The following is a 19700-nucleotide window of genomic DNA, read 5'->3' as shown; positions in this document are numbered from 1 at the left end:
CCACAACGAGGAGTAGCCTCTGCTCGCAGCAACTAGAGAAAGCCTGCGCCGAAATGAAGACCCAGCGCAGCCAAGAATAAATAAATAAAGTTTTTATTTAAAAAAGAGGAAAACACGCCATACTCACAGGGGAGATGCAGATCACATCCTCCAAGAGACACATGACTGCCAGATCCAAGACCCTTCAGTTCAGTTCAGTTCAGTCGCTCAGTCGTGTCCGACTCTTTGCGACCCCATGAACTGCAAGGGACTGATAAGTGTGCCATGGGTGAAAAAAACAGAAAAACTGAATTGTGTTCTGAAAAAAATCTAAAGTGAGGAGAATCAACACTGAGGGATTAAGCTTCAACCAGGGAAACATCCTTCAGACTCTAACCAAAAATCACAAGTTTCCTGGTAATCTGTGCAAGACCAGGAGAGTCCCTGTCATTCGGTGTCAGGATAAGGTGAACTGGTTTTTCTTTTTTTTTCTCTTTTGGCCACAGCCTGCAGCATGTGGGATCTTAGTTCCCTGACCAGTGATTGAATCTATGTCCCCTGTAGTGGGGGGCTTCCCTGGTGGCTCAGACAGTAAAGAATATGCCTATGATGTGGGAGACCTGGGTTCAATCCCTGGGTTGGGAAGATCCCTTGGAGGAGGGCTTGGCAATCCACTCCAGTATTCTTGCCTGGAAAATCCCACGGATAGAGGAGCCTGGCAGAAAGTCGACACAGCTTAGCGGCTAACACTTTCACTTCTCTTTCCTCTATATCGGAAGCCCCAGGAGTCTTAACCACTGGACCATCAGGGAAATCCCAAGGTGTACTGCTTTCAACACAGTAGATAGGAGACTAGAGACAGTGACGGCCTGGGATGGAGAGAAGACCCATACAAAACTTGTTCAAAAAGCTTGCAATAAAGTCCAAATTCCTCAGTGCAGCAGGTAAGATACTGTTGGGGCTCAGCCACATTTTCAGCCTTGTTTCTCTTTACTCCCAACACCACCCCCAGACTGAGTGACTCCAGACACTGTGCTACGTCCCAAGGGTACTCTACATACCTACGATCCTGGGCTGGCCTCCACCGAGCTCCTCTTTCCAGCCCTGGGCCCACCTTCTCACCACTGTCCACCTGTCACATTTCTTTTGGTCCTTCAGTCCATGATCAGAGCGAACTGTCTTCTAAATAGATTTCTCTGCTTTCCATGGTTGTAAGGAACAAGCCCTTCCTCTTTGCTTTTGCTATTATCTTTATTTCCATAAGGAGGCTTTTGAAAGTTCAAGTTTGCTTTGTTAACTGTAAGCTTCCTGAAAGGCAGAAGCCGTTTCCTGCCTCTGTATTACCATCCACAGCAAAGAAAATTCCTTGGACTTCACATATGCTTCATGAATGTTTGTCGGCTGAATAAAAGGTGACCTCAGTACACTGAACTTGGAGGCACAGAATCGTGGCTAATTCTGAAACAATCTCAACATTTCCCAATGTAAAATCGGAAGAGGTAGAACTCTTAATGCAGGTTGGAAAAATTGTGTTTCTCATAACCAACACTGTCATCAACAAAAAACTAAACAAACTTCAGGGCAAGGTGATATCCCTTCCCCCGGGGAGGATGGATGACTCCTATGCTGAGCTCCTGCCATTCCCCCCTCCATGATGCCCATCTAACCTTAGTGACACCACAACTAGCTGCAGTTCTCCAACAGGCCACGTTCTCCCTCCCACACTGGCCCTTTGTACCTGCTATTTTATCTGTATGGAAGACACACGGGAGAAAGAGCCTTTTCATCCTCAAGTCTCAGTTCACTCAGAGAGTGAACTTTCCTTTTAAACCTCCCCTTGAGTTCCTCAGACAGACTAAGGACCACCTTTCTAGCAGTACTCACTTCCAACCCCTCCCCCAGGATCCCACATCTCCACTTGATCATTATCACATTCCAAAAATGACTTCTTCAAAGGCTCAGCCCAGATAAAAAGGAGCTCAAAGATAAGACTGGTTCTTTTTCACTTCTGCATATCCAGCCCACAGGCCCTCAACAGATGCTGTCTGAAGGGATCAACAATGAGTAAAGGTGCTTTACAAACTACCATCCTTGTTTATATTCATTGTAAGGACTGATGCTGAAGCTGAAACTGCAATACTTTGGCCACCTGATGCAAAAAACGGACTCATTTGAAAAGACCCTGATGCTGGGAAAGATTGAAGGCGGGAGGAGAAGGGGATGACAGAGGATGAGATGGTTGGATGGCATTACCGACTCAACAGAAATGAGTTTGAGTAGACTCTGGGAGTTGGTGATAGACAGGGAGGCCTGGCATGCTGTAGTCCATGGGGTCGCAAAGAGTTGGACACGAATGAGTGACTGAACTGAATTGAACTAAACCTCGTTTACCTACAAATAGCTAATCTTCCCTGTTTACTAGGTGGGGCAGTGGCAAAGAATCTGCCTGCCAAAATGGGAGACCTGGGTTTGATCCCTGGGTTGGGAAGATGCCCTGGAGAAGGAAATGGCAGCCAACTCCATTATTCTTGCCTGGGAAATGCCATGGACAGAGGCACATGGCAGACTACAGTCTGTAGGGTCGCAAACAGACAGGACTGGACGACTGAGTGTGTGTGCACACATGCGTGCACGTACACACACAGACACAGACACACACACACAGACACACACACCCCTAAGCTCTACAATGTGTTCGGGGTGAGCTGCTCAGCCGCTGCTTTCCATGGGAGAAGCTGACAAGCTAGATTGCATCCCTAGCAGTTTTTACCAGTCACTCCTTTAGAAATCCCAGGTGGGATTTCTAATGGTAAAGAACCCACCTGACAATGCAGGAGATGTCAGAGATGCAGGTTCCATCCCTGGGTTGTAAGATCCCCTAAAGGAGGGCATGGCAACCCACTTCAGTATTCTTGCCTGGAGAATCGCATGGACAGAGGAGCCTGGTGAGCTACTGTCCATAGTGTCGCAAAGAATCAGATACAACTCAAGTGACTTAGCACGTGCCCACAGAAACAATACTACCCATGAACAGGGTTCCAGTCTGGCCTTTGAAACCCTATTCTATTTGAAAAGATCTCAAATAATTAAAATTGTTAGTAACTTGAGGACTCTCAGAGCTAGAAAGGAGAAGGCAATGGCACCCCACTCTAGTACTCTTGTCTGGAAAATCCCATGGATGGAGGAGCCTGGAAGGCTGCATGCAGTCCATGGGGTGGCTAATAGTCGGACATGACATGACTGAGCGACTTCACTTTCACTTTTCACTTTCATGCATTGGAGAAGGAAATGGCAACCCACTCCAGTGTTCTTGCCTGGAGAATCCCAGGGACGGAGGAGCCTGGTAGGCTGCCGTCTATGGGGTCGCACAGAGTCGGACATGATGGAAATGACTTAGCAGCAGCAGCAGAGCTAGAAAACATAATACGGGCACACTTCATCTTCTTGCCCTTCACTTCACTGAGCTACAGAGATAGTGCATTTTTCACAAATTGAAGTCATGGGGCAATCCTGTTTTGAGTAAGCCTATGGGCACCATTTTTCCAACAGCATTTTCCACAGAATTGTTTCTATGTCATTTTTATGTATTTTTCACAATATTTCAAACATTTTCACCATTATACTTGCCACAGTGATCTATGACTAGTGATCTCTGATGTTACTACTTAGTGGCACCGTGAAGCCTGCTCTTAGGAGAACTTAACCGCTAAATGTGTGTGTTCTGACTGCTCCACCCACTGGCCTTTCCCCTGTTTTTCTCTCTCTCCTTGAGTGTGTGCTAAGTTGCTCAGTCGTGTCCGACTTTGTGCGACCCTATGGACTGTAGCCCTCCAGGCTCCTCTCTCAATGGGGATTTTCCAGGCAAGAATACTGGGGTGGGCTGCCATGCCCTCCTCCTCTCTCTCCTTGGCCCTCCCTATTTCCTGAGATACAACAATATTAAAATTAAGCCAGTTAATAACTATACAGTGGCCCTGAAGTGCTTATAAGAAAGGAAGAACTGCATGTCTCTCACTTTAAATCCAAAGCTGGAAATGATTAAGCTCAGTAAAGAAGGCATGTTGAAAGCAGAGGCAGGTCAAAAACTAGGCCTCTTGGGCCAAAGAGTAAGCCAAGTTGTGAATGCAAAGGAAAAGTTTTTTTACGAAATTAAATGTGCTACTCCAGTGAACAGAGAAATAAGAAAGTGAAACAGCCTTATTGCTGATATGAAGTTTTAACAGTCTGCTTAGAAGATCAAACCAGCCACAACATTCCCTTAAGTCAAAGCCTATTCCAGGTGAAGGCCCTCACTCGCTTCAATTCAGTAAAGGCTGAGAGAGGTGAGGAATCTGTAGAAGAAAAGTTTGAAGCTAGGAGAGGTTGGTTCATGAGGTTTAAGAAAAGAAGGTGTCTCTGTAACATGAAAGGACAAGGTGAAGCAGCAAGTGCTGATGCAGAAGCTGCAGCAAGTAATCCAGAAGATCTAGCTCAGATAATTCATGAAAATGAGTACACTGAACAGCAGATTTTCAGTGTGGCTGAAGCAGCCTTCTCTTAGAGACAGATACCACCTAGGAATTTCATAGCTAGAGAGGAGAAGTCAATGCCTGGCTTCAAAGCTTTGAAGGACAAGCTGACTATTTTGTTAGGGGCTAACGCAGCTGGTGACTTTATACTGAAGCCAGTGCTCTTTAGTGTTGTGAAAATCCTAGGACCCTTCAGAATTAACACTAAATCCACTCTGCCTATGCTCTATAAAGGGAACAACAAAGCTTGGATGATAGCACATCTGTTTACAACATGGTGTGCTAAATATTTTCAGCCTATTCTTGAGCTCGGGGGGCAGAGAAGATTACTTTAAAAATATTACTATTCACTGATACTGCACATGGTCACCTAAGACCTCTGATGAAGATGTGTAATGAGATTAATGTTATTTTCAAGACTGCTAACACAACATCCATTCTGCAGCCCATGGATCAAGGACTAATTTTGGTTTTCAAGTCCTATGATTTAAGAAATACATTTCAGATGGTTATGGCACCCACAGGTAGTGATTTCTCTGATGAAACTGGGAAAAATAAACTGAAAACCTTCTGGAAAGGAATCACAATTCTGGATGCCATTACGAGCATTCATGGTTCATGGGAAGGCGTCAAACATCCATTCCAAACAGGAGTCTGGAAGCAGTTGGTTCTAATCCTCATAAATGACTTTGAGGGATTCAAAATTCCAGTGGAGGAAATAACTGCAGATGTGCTAGAAACAGCAAGAGAACTAAAACGAGAAGTGAAGCCCAAAGAAAGTGAAGCCTCAGTCGTGTCCGACTCTTTGTGACCCCATGGACTGTAGTCTACCAGGCTCCTCTGTCCATAGGATTTTCCAGCCAATAGTCCTGGAGTGGATTGCCATTTCCTTCTCCAGGGGATCTTCCCAACCCAGGGCTCGAACCCGGGTCTCCCGCATTGTAGACAGATGCTTTACCGTCTGAGCCATCAGGGAATCAACCAAAGCTGTAACTGAATTGTTGCAATCTCATGACCACACTTGAATGGGTGAGAAGTTGCTTCTTAAGGACAAGCAAAGGAAGTGGCTTCTTGAAATTAAATCTCAATCTACTCCTGGGGAAGACTGTTGAAATGACAACAAAGGATTTAGATTAGTATATCAACTTGGTTGACAAAGTAGTGGCAGGGTTTGAGAGGAATGACCCCAGTTGTGAAAGCTCTGCTGTGGGTAAAATGCTAACAAACAGCACTGCATGTTACAGAAAATTCATTTGTGAAAGGAACAGTCAATGAATGAAGCAAAGTCCATTGTTGTCTTATTTTAAGAAATCGCCACAGCTACCGTAACCTCAATGATCATCACTGATCAGGCAGCAGCCATCCACCATGAAGTAAGGCCCTCCACTAGCAGACAGACATGACTTGTTGAGGGTGCATGTGATACTTAACGTTTTAGCAATAAGATATTTTAAAATTATGTACATTTGTCACTTTAGACATATGCTATTGCATACTTAATAGACTATGGTATAGTGTAAACACAACCTTAAATGCACTAGAAAACCAAAAAATTCATATGACTTTGCTTTACTGCAGTGGTCTGGAACTAAACCCACAATATTCCTGAGGCACACCCATATTAATAGAAGTTCCCTGCCTGTGTTGTGGGCGAGACTAAAATCTTAGCCTTCCCTTTTAATGTAAATACCATGGAGAAAGATAACCTGCAGTCCAAATCACCATGGACTTTACGGGATTCACATTATAATCAGACAGCGCTCTCTCGGTGGATTGGTCATGGCCCCTCTTACGTGTCAGGTGGCTTTCTCCCTCCTTCCCTTTTCTACCTCCACCACTTGTATGGTCAGGAAGAATTGGTTGAATATTAGCCCAAGTAAAACATATAAATGGAGCTTCTAGAAGAAAAACTCATACACTGCCTGCACATTTATGCTCCCACCATAGCTGGGCCCTCAACAAGGCTGAACTCTCCCTCTACTTTCCCTGGAATCCCCAGCTCACTGAGGACTTGCACTGCCCGCCCCAAAGCTTCTCTGCTGTGCTCAGACCCCCACCTCAAAGCTATGTACTTTCACTTGCGAATAACCCCCACCTCACTTCATAGAGAAAACGAATGGCAACTGGACAGGAGTTCCCTCCCCGAGCATCTGCCCTTTCTAACTCCAAACTTTACCCATTTATTTTTAATGTTTATGTGTTTATTGGGCTGCACTGAGTCTTAGTTGTGGCATGCAGAATCTTTAGCTGCGGCACGTGGGATCCAATTCCCTGACCAGGGATTGAACCTGGGGCCCCGGCACGGGGCACACAAAGTCTGTGGCTAACTCCAAATTTTAAATGAAGGACCTCACCATCTGGCAGACCACTTCACAGACTCATCATTGTTATCTCAGTTAATCCCCATGCCAGGTTTCTAAGGAAGATATCATTACACCCAGATGACTGATAGATGAGCAAACTGAAGGTTAAAGGAATTAAGGAATTCAAGGATGTGTCCACAGTCCCATGATCACTAAATGACAAAACAGAATCTGGGTCTCCTAACGCTGAGTTCACATTGTACTGTACCACGTTTCAGGACAGCCTCAACCTACCTTCTCGACTCTCCTTCACACGTCCTGTGGTTTAAACTAATTGACCAACTGAGTCTACACTAGCACTTTACAAATAAATTGGCTCTGCTCTTTAAAAAAAAAAATGCTTTTTCTGATTGTAAGATACATGCGCATTATAGAAAATTCTGGAAAACACAGAAAAAAGATGAAAGTGTAAGATTAAGTCATCCGTAAAGTACTTCCCTGGTGGTACCGTGGGTAAGAATCTGCCTGCTAACGCAGGGGACACGGGCTCTATCCCTGAGCCAGGAAGGTCCCCCGTGCTGTGGAGCAACTACCGAACCTGAGCTCTAGAGCCTGCAAGCGGAAGCCACTGAAGCCCAGGCACTAGAGCCTGTGCTCTGCAACAAGAGAAGCAGCCCCTGTTCTCTGCCACTACTGAAAGCCCACATGCAGCAGTGAAGCCCAGCCAAACCAAAAATAAATAAATAAATGATTTTAGACAGTCATCCCTAATAATGAGAATAAACGATCTACAATCATACACAATGTGGATGAATCACAAAACGTTGAGTGTGAGAAACCAGACACTAAAGAGTACATGTTGTCTGATTCCGTTTATAAAAGGAACAAAAAATACTCAGAGCTAGAGAATGCCATTAGGAGTCAGGAGCACATGGGGGTTTGTGGGAATGAGGGTAACATCCTATTTCTTCATCTGGGCACTTGTTGCATGAGTATGTTCATGTGTGAACATTCAATGAAGCTTAATTTATGACATGCATGCATATGTGTACACAGCTGTAAATGTACAAACATACATACATGCTTGTAATATGCTTGAAGTCAGACAAAATGTTTACATTCTGGTGTTTTCTTCCTGGTGCTTCTTTTTCCATTGTTAAATTATGATCACACTGTATATAAAACTTTATCTTCGGTCATTTCAGTAACAAAAAGCATATGCACTTACCCCAGTTACTAGAAATGCTTCATCAACACTTTTAATGGCTGTGTGACAGTCTCTCTGGTGCCTGCATCAGTGCCCTGCGATTAACCACTGAGATGTTTCCAATGTTGATTATTACAGATACTGCTGTAGTGAATGCCTTTACCCTTTCAGTCACTTAGGCACTCTCCTGCTCTCCTTTATATATTTATAATATTTATCTTACAGCATATTCTGCCACATGTAATCACTTATCATACCCTCATTGTTCGTAATAAGCTTCCCCAAACTACAGACCCACATTACCCTTCCTTGCAACCTCCACAGAACCTTCCTTCTAAACACAGTAAGTGCTTATTATTTGTTTAAGTGTTTCCAGAAGCCAAAGAAAACCTTCTTTCCTACAAACCTAGATTTCAGTTATCATCTCAGTCATCCATATAAAATGAATGATTCAGTCAGCTATATTCCAACTCTTCATTTAGTCTGCACAGCTAAATACTTAAGAGGCAGTTTATCATGGTTCCTCTTGAGGGGATAAATGTTAGCTAGAATTCATCCAACAACTAACAGTGTTGTTGTTAGTAGTTAGTGTGTTGATCCAAGTCCTAAGGATCTAGTGAGAATCAAACAAGTTCCTCCCATCAAAGTTTACCGTTGGTGGAGGATTACATAAATACAGATCTTGCATTCAGGAAACCATAGTCTAGTAGGAAAGGTAACATGAAACAAACCCCAATTCCTCCTGAGCTTTCAAATCACAACTGTACAGATGGGAACAAATACCGGCCCCAGAGCCAAGCTCTGAAGACTTGGCCTGGGTGGGTGCCTTCATGTCTGTTGTCTGTGAACAAAGATGCTTACTGTCTTTAAAATACACTTTAAGTAATTTTACAAACACTATTAATCCCATCATATCTGATAATGTAAAAAGTACAACACATTTAAAGTGCTAATAAAAAATAGACGCAAATATGACAAACATAAAAGGAGAGCTAATAAAAATAGCTAAGTAGGGTAGAAAACATTTGGGAAGAAGCCTGAAGAGCAAAGGATGAATGGGGCGAAAGTGAAAAAAGTTAACTTATATCTATTATAACCTAGCAGTCATAATTAACCAAAGAACTTCAGAAGCTTCTCCATCCTGAACACAACAGGATGATCAGAACCAAAGGTGGAAAGTTGGCGCAAGGAAATTGCTCTAGAACAGAAAGGCTGAGCACACAGGGCTGAGCCCATTGAGGCTCTTGCAAACCAGGAGGTGATGAGTGACCCTGGACTCCAAAGGCTACTAAGGGGCTCCCCAGGGCTCCAAAGAGACCGTGGAGGAGCCACCTGCCTCAAGAGATTTTTAATATGGACAAAGCCGCTCCACTTCAGAAAGTGATGCCACACAGAACATCCAGCAGCAAGGGCAGAATGCGCTATAAACCTTCAAAGAGCCAACTTACACTCCTTGAACCGGATCAGGAGACTGCAAGCTTAGAGTCTTCTTAGTCACTTTGAACCTGTGAACAAATGAGCTTAAGAAGAGCCCCTCAGAAGCTCAGCTGTTTGAAGTAGAGAGCCTCTGAAATTACAATGCAAAGGAAGGAGAAAAATATACATGCGTGTGGTAGAGAAGGAAGGCAAGACGGACTCCTGAGGGAATGAGCACCTCCTTCAGGAGCAGAGGTTAGCCAGGCTGAAGGGTATTTTGGTAGGGAAGGGAAAGGTTGAACCATTTTTTTCATGTGATCAAATAGCACGTTTAGATGTTTCAGCATCAGTGCATGAAACAGCATGTTAATTCAGTTCTGCTAGAGCCTGGCTTGTCCAGATGACAGGGGAAAGCTGGAGGGCAGCCAAGCTGGGAGGCAGGGCAGCCACAGGGTGGGAGACCAGCGGCGGATTTCACAGGTCCTGTGGGCTGCAAAAGAGTCTGAACTCAAGCCTGCAGGCAGTGACAGAGTGGAGTTTTCAGCAAGTCAGTGAGATCCATGTATCCAAAAGCTCTGGTGATATGCAGAAAATGGGTCTCAGGCAGGGAGACCAGTGACGTGGCAGCAGTCCAAATGAGAGATGCTAAATTAGGGTAGTGAATGATGGAGAAATGGAAACGATTTCCTGAGCTATCCAGAAGGGTGCTCAGGACTAGATGAATTAGTCAAGGTGAGGCGGTACAGGAAAGCCAAGATTAGGAACAAGGTGGATGAGGGTGCCACAAAGCCAGGTCAAGCATCAAGGAAGAAGTCAAGCGGCATGCTGATCCCGAGGAACTGCTGTGTGTTTTGTGGAGAGGGGTCTGCAAGTCACAGTACAGAAACAAACAGAATTTTGAAAAAAATATTCCAGGTGGCTCAGAGGCCCCCTGCTCTCTACATAGAACTGAATTTTAAGACATCATAGGTGTGGGGGGCAGGGAGGGAAGGTAGGAAGGAGGTCTCAAGCAGCCTTTCTCAACCAGGAGGCTACTAACAAAATACAAGGGACATGTCTTCACCACGTGGTCCAGGTTCTGCCCGCTACACGCTGGAAATACCTGTAACCTGGACTCTGTGACAACCAAAAGATGCCCCATGTATCTCCAAATGGTACCTGTGTTTGGGAGCTTCTGGTCAAAAAGGAGAGGAAAAGGCAAAGAATGTTTAGTCTGAAAGATGAGAGATGGAAGGAAAAGCAAATCTCAGCCTCCCCTCCAGCCAACAGGTCAACCCCATGTCCAAACACACCACTGTGTGACCCTTCTCTCCATTTACACCTCTAGCACCTTACTACTCCATCCCTGGCGTGAATTACTGCAGTCATTTCCTCACTGCTCTTCCTGTCCATTCTTTTTCTCTCCTTTTTATTAAGTCACCATGCTGTACATGACTTCCCTCGGGACTTATAACTATTTTTGTACTGTGTGACTACCTTCACCCATTTCATGCCCCCCCATCCCCACCCCTTATTTGTGCAACTGTAAAAGACTGCACATATAAGTGAGATCGAGATCATATAGTATTTGTCTCACTCTAACTTATTTCTCTTAGCATAATGTCCTCAAGGTCCATCCATGTTGTGGCAAATGATGGAGTCTCCTTCTTTTTCCTGGCAGAATAATATTCACTGAATATGGACACCACATTTCCTTTATCCATTCATCCACTGATGAGCACTTAGGCTATTTCCACATTTTGGAAATTTATCTACTCATTTATTAAAGAATATTTATCTACTCATTTATTTGGCTGTGTGGGATCTTCTGTTGCAGTTTACGGACTCTCTAGTTGTGTCCTGCTTCTGTTCTTAATTTCCCTTTTTACAAGACAGCAAAGTGAACCTTTTCAACATTACTATTTTATTTAACAAGTAATTTTGTAATGTTTGGGGCTTTCCTGGTGACTCAGATGGTAAATAATCTGCCCACAATGCAAGAGACCTGGGGGTTCAATCCCTGGGTTGGGACGATGCCCTGAAGAAGGGAATGGCTACCTACTCCAGTATTCTTGTCTGGAGAAACCCATGGACAGAGGATACAATCCATGGGGTCACAAAGAGTCAGACACAACGGAGCGACTCACCCTTTACAGTGTTTACGATCTGCCATGCTCTGTTCTTTACAAGCATGAACTCACTGACTACTCAGAACACTGGGAGATAGATGTCATTCCTAATCCAACTCTACCAGTGAGGCGCAGAAGTTACCGGACTACTCCAGGGGCACAGAGCCAGTATGTGCAGGGCTGGAATTTCAACCCAGCCAGCCAGCCCCAGAGTTCATGCTCTTGCCGACTACTCCATGTTACTCTCCAATTCATACATTCCTCTGTTCAAGACCGTCAACTGTCTTCTTACCCAAGAGTAAAACCCCAAATCCATGTCACAGCCAATGAAGCCCTAGTACAGGGGTCCCCACTACCTCTCTTCCTTCATCTCCTACAACTGGCTACTCTGATGGGCACACCCCTATGTGCCTGCTCCAGGGTCTCTGTACTCACTGTTCCCTCAACCTGGAGAGTGTCTTCCTCCAGACAGCTACAGGGTCGGCACCTTCACTTCATTACTGTCTCTACTCATGAGCTCTCCTCAGTGAGGACTTCCTGCCCATCCAGTACCAGATTACATCTCTGCTCCCACCCTAGTATTCTCAACTCCTCCACCCTCCTATTTTTTCCTCCAAAACATTTATCATTGTAAAATGAGTGTACAATTCCTCATTCATTTATTATCTAACTGCCCCTGGTAGAGTACACTTTTCATGAGAACTGGAGTCCGTGAGTTTTGTGCTCTATTACAGCCCCACACATGGAAGGGCATGCAGTTTATTTTTGAATGAAGGAACAAAGAGCGGTGACAAGGAAGCCAAGGAGAAGTTTCGAAGCAAAGAGAGAGAGGTCAATAGTGTCAACATGCTACAGAGAACTTTGGTCGTATTGGGGTTTTCATATTGAAAAGCTCCCATTGATTCTGGCAACTAGGATATTGGTGCCTGTGGCAAAAATATGTTTCTAAGAAATGGCACCTTTGGAGAGTGAGTTGGCAGGTAATGTAGCAGAAGTAATAAGCAAAGACAACTCCTGTAAGAAGGAGGCTGTGAAAGGAGACAGAAGCAGCAGGAAAGTCAAGAGAGACTTGGGCATGTTCTTTCCAGGCTGAGGATAAGGAACTCAGGAAAACTGAGATAGAAATTTAATGAGGGACCTCCCTGGTGGTCCAGTGGCTAAGTCTCTGCGCTGCCAATACAGGGGCTGGAGTTCAATCCCAGGTCAGGGAACTAGATCCCACATGCCACAACTAAGACCTGGCACAGACAAATAAATAAATGTGTGTGTGTGTGTGTGTGTTTTAAAGAAAGAAAAGAAAAAGAAATTCAATGAGGGGAAGTGTTATCAATGGAGAAGGCTGTGGGGATGGCTGCCTCCAGATTGTGGGGGTGGGGAGGGCCGCCCCCGTCACCTGGCAAACTTTCTACTCGCACCCTGGACGGCTAACACTGACAGTGTCCTCTCTAACTCAGGTGCCCCTGACCATCGGTCTGGGCAGGCTGCAGAGGGCTTACAACGAGGTCTCTCCAAAGAGCCCCGAGGCCTGTCCAGACCGCCAGCTCAGACGGAGTTCAGTAGAGCTGGGTCAGGGGAAAGGCACCAACTCCTCACCGAGACACTTCACACTCTTTCATTTCCACATACACACAGACATCTCTCTTATTCCAAACCAGCCCTGAGTGACAAAGCAGTAGCCCCATTTAAAGACTGGGAGGCATGAGGCTGGGCCAGTATCGTAACTTTTCTAAGGCTACCCAGGTCCAGCCTGGCTTTTAACTGAAGTGTTACTCTTTCCAATGTGCATTGTATGTCATTACTCAGTAGAATATAACACGAGGAGCTGCCCTATGGCATCTTACTTAGTTCCCCGACCACGGATCAAACCCTTATGTATTGGAAGGTGCATTAACCATGCCCATCAGGGAAGTCCCCCTAACTTTTTCAATGTATAAACTTATATCTAGAAGAATAACGTAATCTCAAGTTATTTTTGATTTTCCAATATGAAAATTACTATTATTAAAAGATGAACATGATTTAGCACTCAGAAGCCAATGACGGTAAACAAGAGTGACAAAATATATTGCCCACATAAATAAAACCTCATGGAAAACTATCAAAACTCTCTTGTTAAAACCTGTATTTTTATCTGATTTCTTATCAAAACAAAGAATAAAACATATACTTCTGAATGAGAAAATGCCTTTCTTCATGCATAAAACTTGGACAGCACCGGAGTTAAATGTAGTGAGATCTGTGATATATTTGAATGTGACCAAAAAAATTGCCAAAAATAAGTCTTCTAAATCCTATAGCAAAGCTGTGAAATAAATAGGTAATAAATGCTATTGGTGCTAAAATGCTTTTGGCAACTTCAAGGTCATGCAGTTCAGTTCAGTTCAGTTCAGTCACTCAGTCGTGTCCAACTCTTTGAGACCCCATGAACCACAGCACGCCAGGCCTCCCTGTATATCACCAATTCCTGGAGTCCACCCAAACCCATGTCCATTGAGTCAGTGACGCCATCCAACCATCTCATCCTCTATTGTCCCCTTCTCCTCCTGCCCTCAGTCTTTCCCAGCATCAGGGTCTTTTCCAATGAGTCAGCTCTTCGCATCAGGTGGCCAAAGTCCTGGAGTTTCAGCTTCAACATCAGTCCTTCCAATGAACACTCAGGACTGATTTCCTTTATGATTGACTGGTTTGATCTCCTTGCAGTCCAAGGGACTCTCAAGCGTCTTCTCCAACACCACAGTTCAAAAGCATCCACTCTTCGGTGCTCAGCTTTCTTCACAGTCCAACTCTCACATCCATACCTGACCACTGGAAAAACCACAGCCTTGACTAGATGGACCTTTGTTGGCAAAGTAATGTCTCTGCTTTTTAATATGCTATCTAGGTTGGTCATAACTTTCCTTCCAAGGAGTAAGAGTCTTTTAATTTCATGGCTGCAATCACCATCTGCAGTGATTTTGGAGCCCAGAAAAATAAAGTCATGTTTACTGGCTACTCTGCATGACCTTTTCTGGGCTCCAAGGTCATGCAGAGTAGCCAGTAAACATGTATACACAAGGGCTTCAACAGTAACTTTCTTCTCCAGCACAGGGTGGCTAGAGGTCAGGTGGTGCGAATGGTAAAGAATCCTCTGCTAATGCAGGATTCACAAGTTCGATCCCTGAGTCAGGAAGATCCCCTGAGGAAGGGAATGCCAACCCATTCCGGTATTCTTGCCTGAAAAACCTCATGGACAGAGGAGCCTGGCAGGCTACCAATCCATGGGATCGCAAAGACTCAGACATGATTGAGTGTGTGCACACAACACACACACACACACACACAGGGTGCGAGTATCCTGGGACACAGAGCCTTCCCACAAAGGCATGTCACACCATGCACCCCTCTTCAGTTCCACTCCCAGTATTTTTATACAAGGAAAAGCAGGTTTAAATAAGGATCAAGGTGAGGAAAAGGGTCTGGCTAGAGAGGGCATTTCTACTTGTCATGGCTTCTTGACTAGAAAATAAAAGATGGGAAAATGAGGGAATGACAAGAACAATCTCCTGAGTGAAGCCCATGTATGAAAAGCTGAAGATACCTTTTCATGATGTTAACCAGGTAAACTACCCACTTCTCTTCCATAAGAGCACCTAGCCCAGAGCTTGGCACATAACAAGAGGCTCAAAATGCTTTCATCTCCCTTGTTCTACTCTCCCCACCTGAAGGCATCCAACTTTTAGGTGGCAAAAACTCAGGGTCCAAACCACAAAGATACAGAACATTTAGGGGAAAACTAGAGGTTGAGTGCAAAGAGATAAATCCTACAATCAACTCCTAAGTTCCCTGTATACGTGGTGACCTACCAGATACAAAACTGGGAAAGAACTGGAGTTACTGCATGCTGAGGGTGTGAGGGGCAAGTTCTAAAAGGAAATCAAAGTGCTAAAAAACTAAAGTCAAAAGAACATGTGGGTGATTATGCAAGAAGTAGAGGCCAGAAACATTAATAAAGACATAAATACTTCAGAGTCATAGTGCATCAAGTGAATATTTTGTAAAGAGCAACCACATGACAAAAACACGCAAAGCTTTAAGCCTTCCTTGGCCTTGGAAAGTCATGAGACTTTTCTGGCTAGAATAAGGAATGCTTTAGAGAGAGGGGAAAAAGAACTTCCATACCTCTAGGTGGCTCCCATTTTTAAGCAACTACCTTTCTACCTTAACTAAATGGCCAAGCGATACCTAGTTATTTATACAAGTTACAGCAACACCTGGACAGCATTGGGCATCTTCAGGCCTATAGCTCTCCTTTTTCTACCAATTTGTCCTTCCTCCCTTTGAATTCGATCACTGTGTAATCCACAGCTGCTGACTAACATGTTATCACATGACATGCAAAGTAATATGACATGGTAAGGTTTTTTTCATCAGCACAGGATTACTGAAAGAAAAAAAAACCTAATCCCTTTAATGATGTACTTAGAAAAAAGGATTATCTACAGAAAATCACAAGAGTAACACTAATTAAAAGATGTCTCAGTTTATTTGTGAATTTTCCATAGAGCCTCAATGTATTCATTTTACCTGATATGTGCAAAAGTTATTTCATGGTATACATAAAACCAGCAAAGAAGGAATGTAGGAGATAACCAAGCCTGGCTTTTGTGTTAGGAGAAGTAGGTTTAACAGTGATAAAGAAGGCAATCAATATACAAATCACAACTTGTATTACTATCTTACTCATTACAATAATGTTTATTAAGCATTTACTATACACACAAGAAGCACTGGTATCTATAGACTAGTGAATAAACCAGGCATTATTTCTGCTCTCAAAGACATGAGAGAAACATAAGACAAATAATAATTATAAATTGTGGTAAGCATTAAGGAAAAGCTAACTCTATGAGGGAGACAATAAAGGGGTTCTAAGTTGCATGACTTTAAGAGTGGCCTTCTCAGAGAAGACCTTTATAGAGAATATCAGAACCAGCATAGAGGATGAGAAATTCTACGAGGGGGTGATCCCAAAACAGACCACCAGCACTAGCCCTAGCTGAGCTGGTTGTAAAGTTGGATCCTGCGGCTGACCAGAGATGATGATGGGGGACGCTGCCAAACCACACAGGACCTTGTAGATTTTATATTTCATCCCAAGAAGAAGAGCTCTGAAGACTTTAAACAGCAAGTGACTTCTTTTTTCTCTTTCTGGCTGCTGGTGGGAAGAAGGGCTGGAAGGAGGGCAGAGCGTGAGCAGCAGGTCTCTGCAGTGGGGAATGAGGATGGTGGCTTGAACTAAGATGGGAGCCCAGTGGAGACTGAAATCAGGTTTCAAAGAGATTATGCCAGAAAAAGTAGACAGGACTTTGTGACAAACTGGCTAGGTGGGGGTGACAGAACAAAAGACCTAGTGGAAGACGACTCCAGCCTGAGCCACTCATTAGGTAGATGAGATGAAAAACAGAGGAGGAACAGAGGAGGAAAAGTGGATTAATCCTGAGCTTGGTTTTTGAGAAGTTGCAGATACTGCCATAAATTGGCTAAGATGTGTCGGGCATCACTTTTACTAATGATATCCCCATTTTACAGAAAGCAAACTATAGCTCACAGATGTGGAACCAGCTCCACCAAGCTCATTCAGCTGGAGTAACAAAGTTACACTTACCACCCGAGTCTGGCTGGCTGGCTATGGGATAAGCATTCTTTCCACTATAGAGAGCTCTTGGAAACTACCTCTGCACTCTGAATTTTGAAATCTATTTAGGGCTGGAGCAAGCTAGCATTCAAGGAAAGTAAACAGGTGATACATTAGTTTTAAAATCCACATCCTCAGAGTTATGCTGTACAATGCTTTCCTGTCTCACTCTCATCCTTGCTCCATTTCTACCTGCAAAAGATTTTTGCAATGTTTTAAACACTAGCAAGATATCTGGGACCTTAATATCGTACAATAAACAAGCAAAGTCATTATTCCAGGAATCAACCATAATGAAAAGAGCAGTAATATTCAATAATGAACAATATTTTTACTCTCAAGTCATTATCTATATCAACATAAGACAGACCAATTAATGAGTAAGAAATTCTCAAACCCTTATCACAGCTCAAAATGGCCAAGGCATTCAAGTCAAAAATTAACACAAGCCACCCAGTACAGAGGCTACAAAGGCCAAGCATTGAGATTCACATTAAAAAATTGAAACCTTAATAAAAATAAAATGTTAGGCAAAAATAAATGATACCACAACCTTATAGTCTAAAATCTGCAATTCACAAATATCTCAATCAAATGCCAAATTCAGGAAACATGCACCCTAAAAGCAATCTAAACATTCTACCTTCTTTTTAACTGCTTTTCCCTGCAGCATGCTGACACTTCAGCAAACTAAAATTCCTTTCCTCCCTGCACAGTCTCATGATCTTCTCCCTCTCAGATGTCCCCTTTAGCTACTGAAGCCCCCAAATTAGGCATCATCAACGAACCTGGAAAGAATTCAAAGCATTAGTGCCAACTGTGTCTCTTATTGAGAAAACCAGTTTGAGACCCTTAAAAGGAGAGAAAATGAGGAAGGGGAGATTTTTGGAAGGTTTTTACCATCTATGTTACAAATTTTATTTTTGTTGGGTTTGATCCTTCAAAAGAATGACCATCAAATCATATTTGGTCTTCTTTAAATGCGGGATGGTCACAGGTAATGTTTATGGTTTGGGGACAGTTCCCCATGGGGATAAACAGGATTAAAAGTCCAATTAATATGCCGGAGAGAAGATAACATCTCACATAGACCACCCTCCAAAACTACAGAGCTCTTCTCTGTCCTGCCTCCTGATTCCCGGGTCCATTCAGCGCTTCCCCGCAGAGGGCTAGCTGGCATTCACTGCTGCCTCACCCAGGCAAAGGTTGGGATGCTGAAAATCCATCAAGAAAGCTTCCCATTTTTCTGTTCCTTCACAACATGATTGCCAACTCCTGGCAGACCAGACATGAAAGACTTAAGTAAAAAGAAAATAAAAAGCAAAAATAAAAGACTACCTGGGGCCTCCTACCAGAATGGGTGGTTAACCCAATCGACACAAAATTAGAGATCTATACATATTTAAAGGGGCTTCCTGCGGACAAAACAGATCTAACGAAGAACTGTTGGGCCACATTATATTGGAAAACTCATAAATGTTCGTCCTCGCTGTCACCAGGCTGGAGGATTAAAAACAAAAACAAAAAAATGCAATGCGTCCATGTATTGACTGCGCTAACCTGACGGGTTTAAGTCAGCTATGAAACGTGCCCTGCATCCACTTCCCGTCTGAATGCCTAAAGATCAGTGGACAATTACATCCGACGCTTGCACTGCTCAAGATGCCGTTTGATGCTGAGAAAGTAGTGGTCTAGCAACCCCAGGCGGCTCTAGGATGCTAAAATAACAACGCAACACTCGATTAGGAGTCCAGGTACTCGGGTTGTAAGACACTGTGCCACCCGTGGACCTCACATTCAAAGCTCACGTCCCTTCAGGTTCAATCTTACTAAGCTTGCCGCGACGAATCCTCTCAAAGTTTCTAGCTGAAAAACCGAATTACTTTGAAAGTCACCTCATCTGGATTCCCCTCCCCAGACGGATTGGCGGCAAGCGGGAATAGGAACAGGATGGTTAATTGTTCAAACATTTAAAAACCTGTAAACCAATCATCGTTTCAGAGGAAAGAATTAAGCTTTCACCAAGCCGACGCTGGGCAAGCGAGCATCCGATTTCTATTCAGAGAGAAAAATATTAAAGAAGCCAGACATACGTTTCCCTTCTCAACAAAAGTGGCCTCTAAACTCCCCGGCCAAGGACACTGGGAGGAAACAGAGAGGCTGGGAACAACCTCGTAGTCTTGGTCAAGGCGCGGGTCTGCGGCGGGGTTGAACGCGCAAAGGGGGAGACAGCAGGCAAAAGGTGAACCGGAGGAAGCCGGAGCCCGCGGCGGCGGCGGGGCTGGAGCTGACCGGGCGAGGAAACCCGAGGTGCAGAGAGAGGGGCGGGGAAGGGAGAGCCCAAAGGCTCCGGGAGGAGGAGGGAGGGGTCCCCGGACGCTGCCCAGAGATCGCGGCCGCCCAGTAAAGTTAATACTTACTCAGTTTCGCAACTGCGCCGCCCCCGCAGGCCGCCCCGCGGGGCCGGCTGGGGCGCTGGGGACGCGGCGGCGGCCGGAGCCCACC

General features: G+C 44.3%; 1 protein-coding gene across 1 annotated transcript in view; it reads right to left on the bottom strand.

Annotated features, from left to right (window-relative positions):
• RASSF8 (Ras association domain family member 8) overlaps positions 1–19679 on the bottom strand; it is a 127636-nt gene extending 107957 nt beyond the window's left edge. The window contains exon 1 of the mRNA XM_040234573.1: positions 19616–19679. The gene's annotated coding sequence lies outside the window, so the exon portion shown is untranslated. The remainder of the gene's footprint in view (positions 1–19615) is intronic.
• Between the last annotated feature and the right edge of the window lie 21 nt (positions 19680–19700).

Source organism: Oryx dammah, unplaced genomic scaffold (genome assembly GCF_014754425.2).
Source record: "Oryx dammah isolate SB20612 unplaced genomic scaffold, SCBI_Odam_1.1 HiC_scaffold_29, whole genome shotgun sequence".
NCBI classification, from domain to species: domain Eukaryota; kingdom Metazoa; phylum Chordata; class Mammalia; order Artiodactyla; family Bovidae; genus Oryx; species Oryx dammah.
Note: the sequence above shows the minus strand (reverse complement) of the source record. Positions and strands in the feature narration are given on the sequence as shown.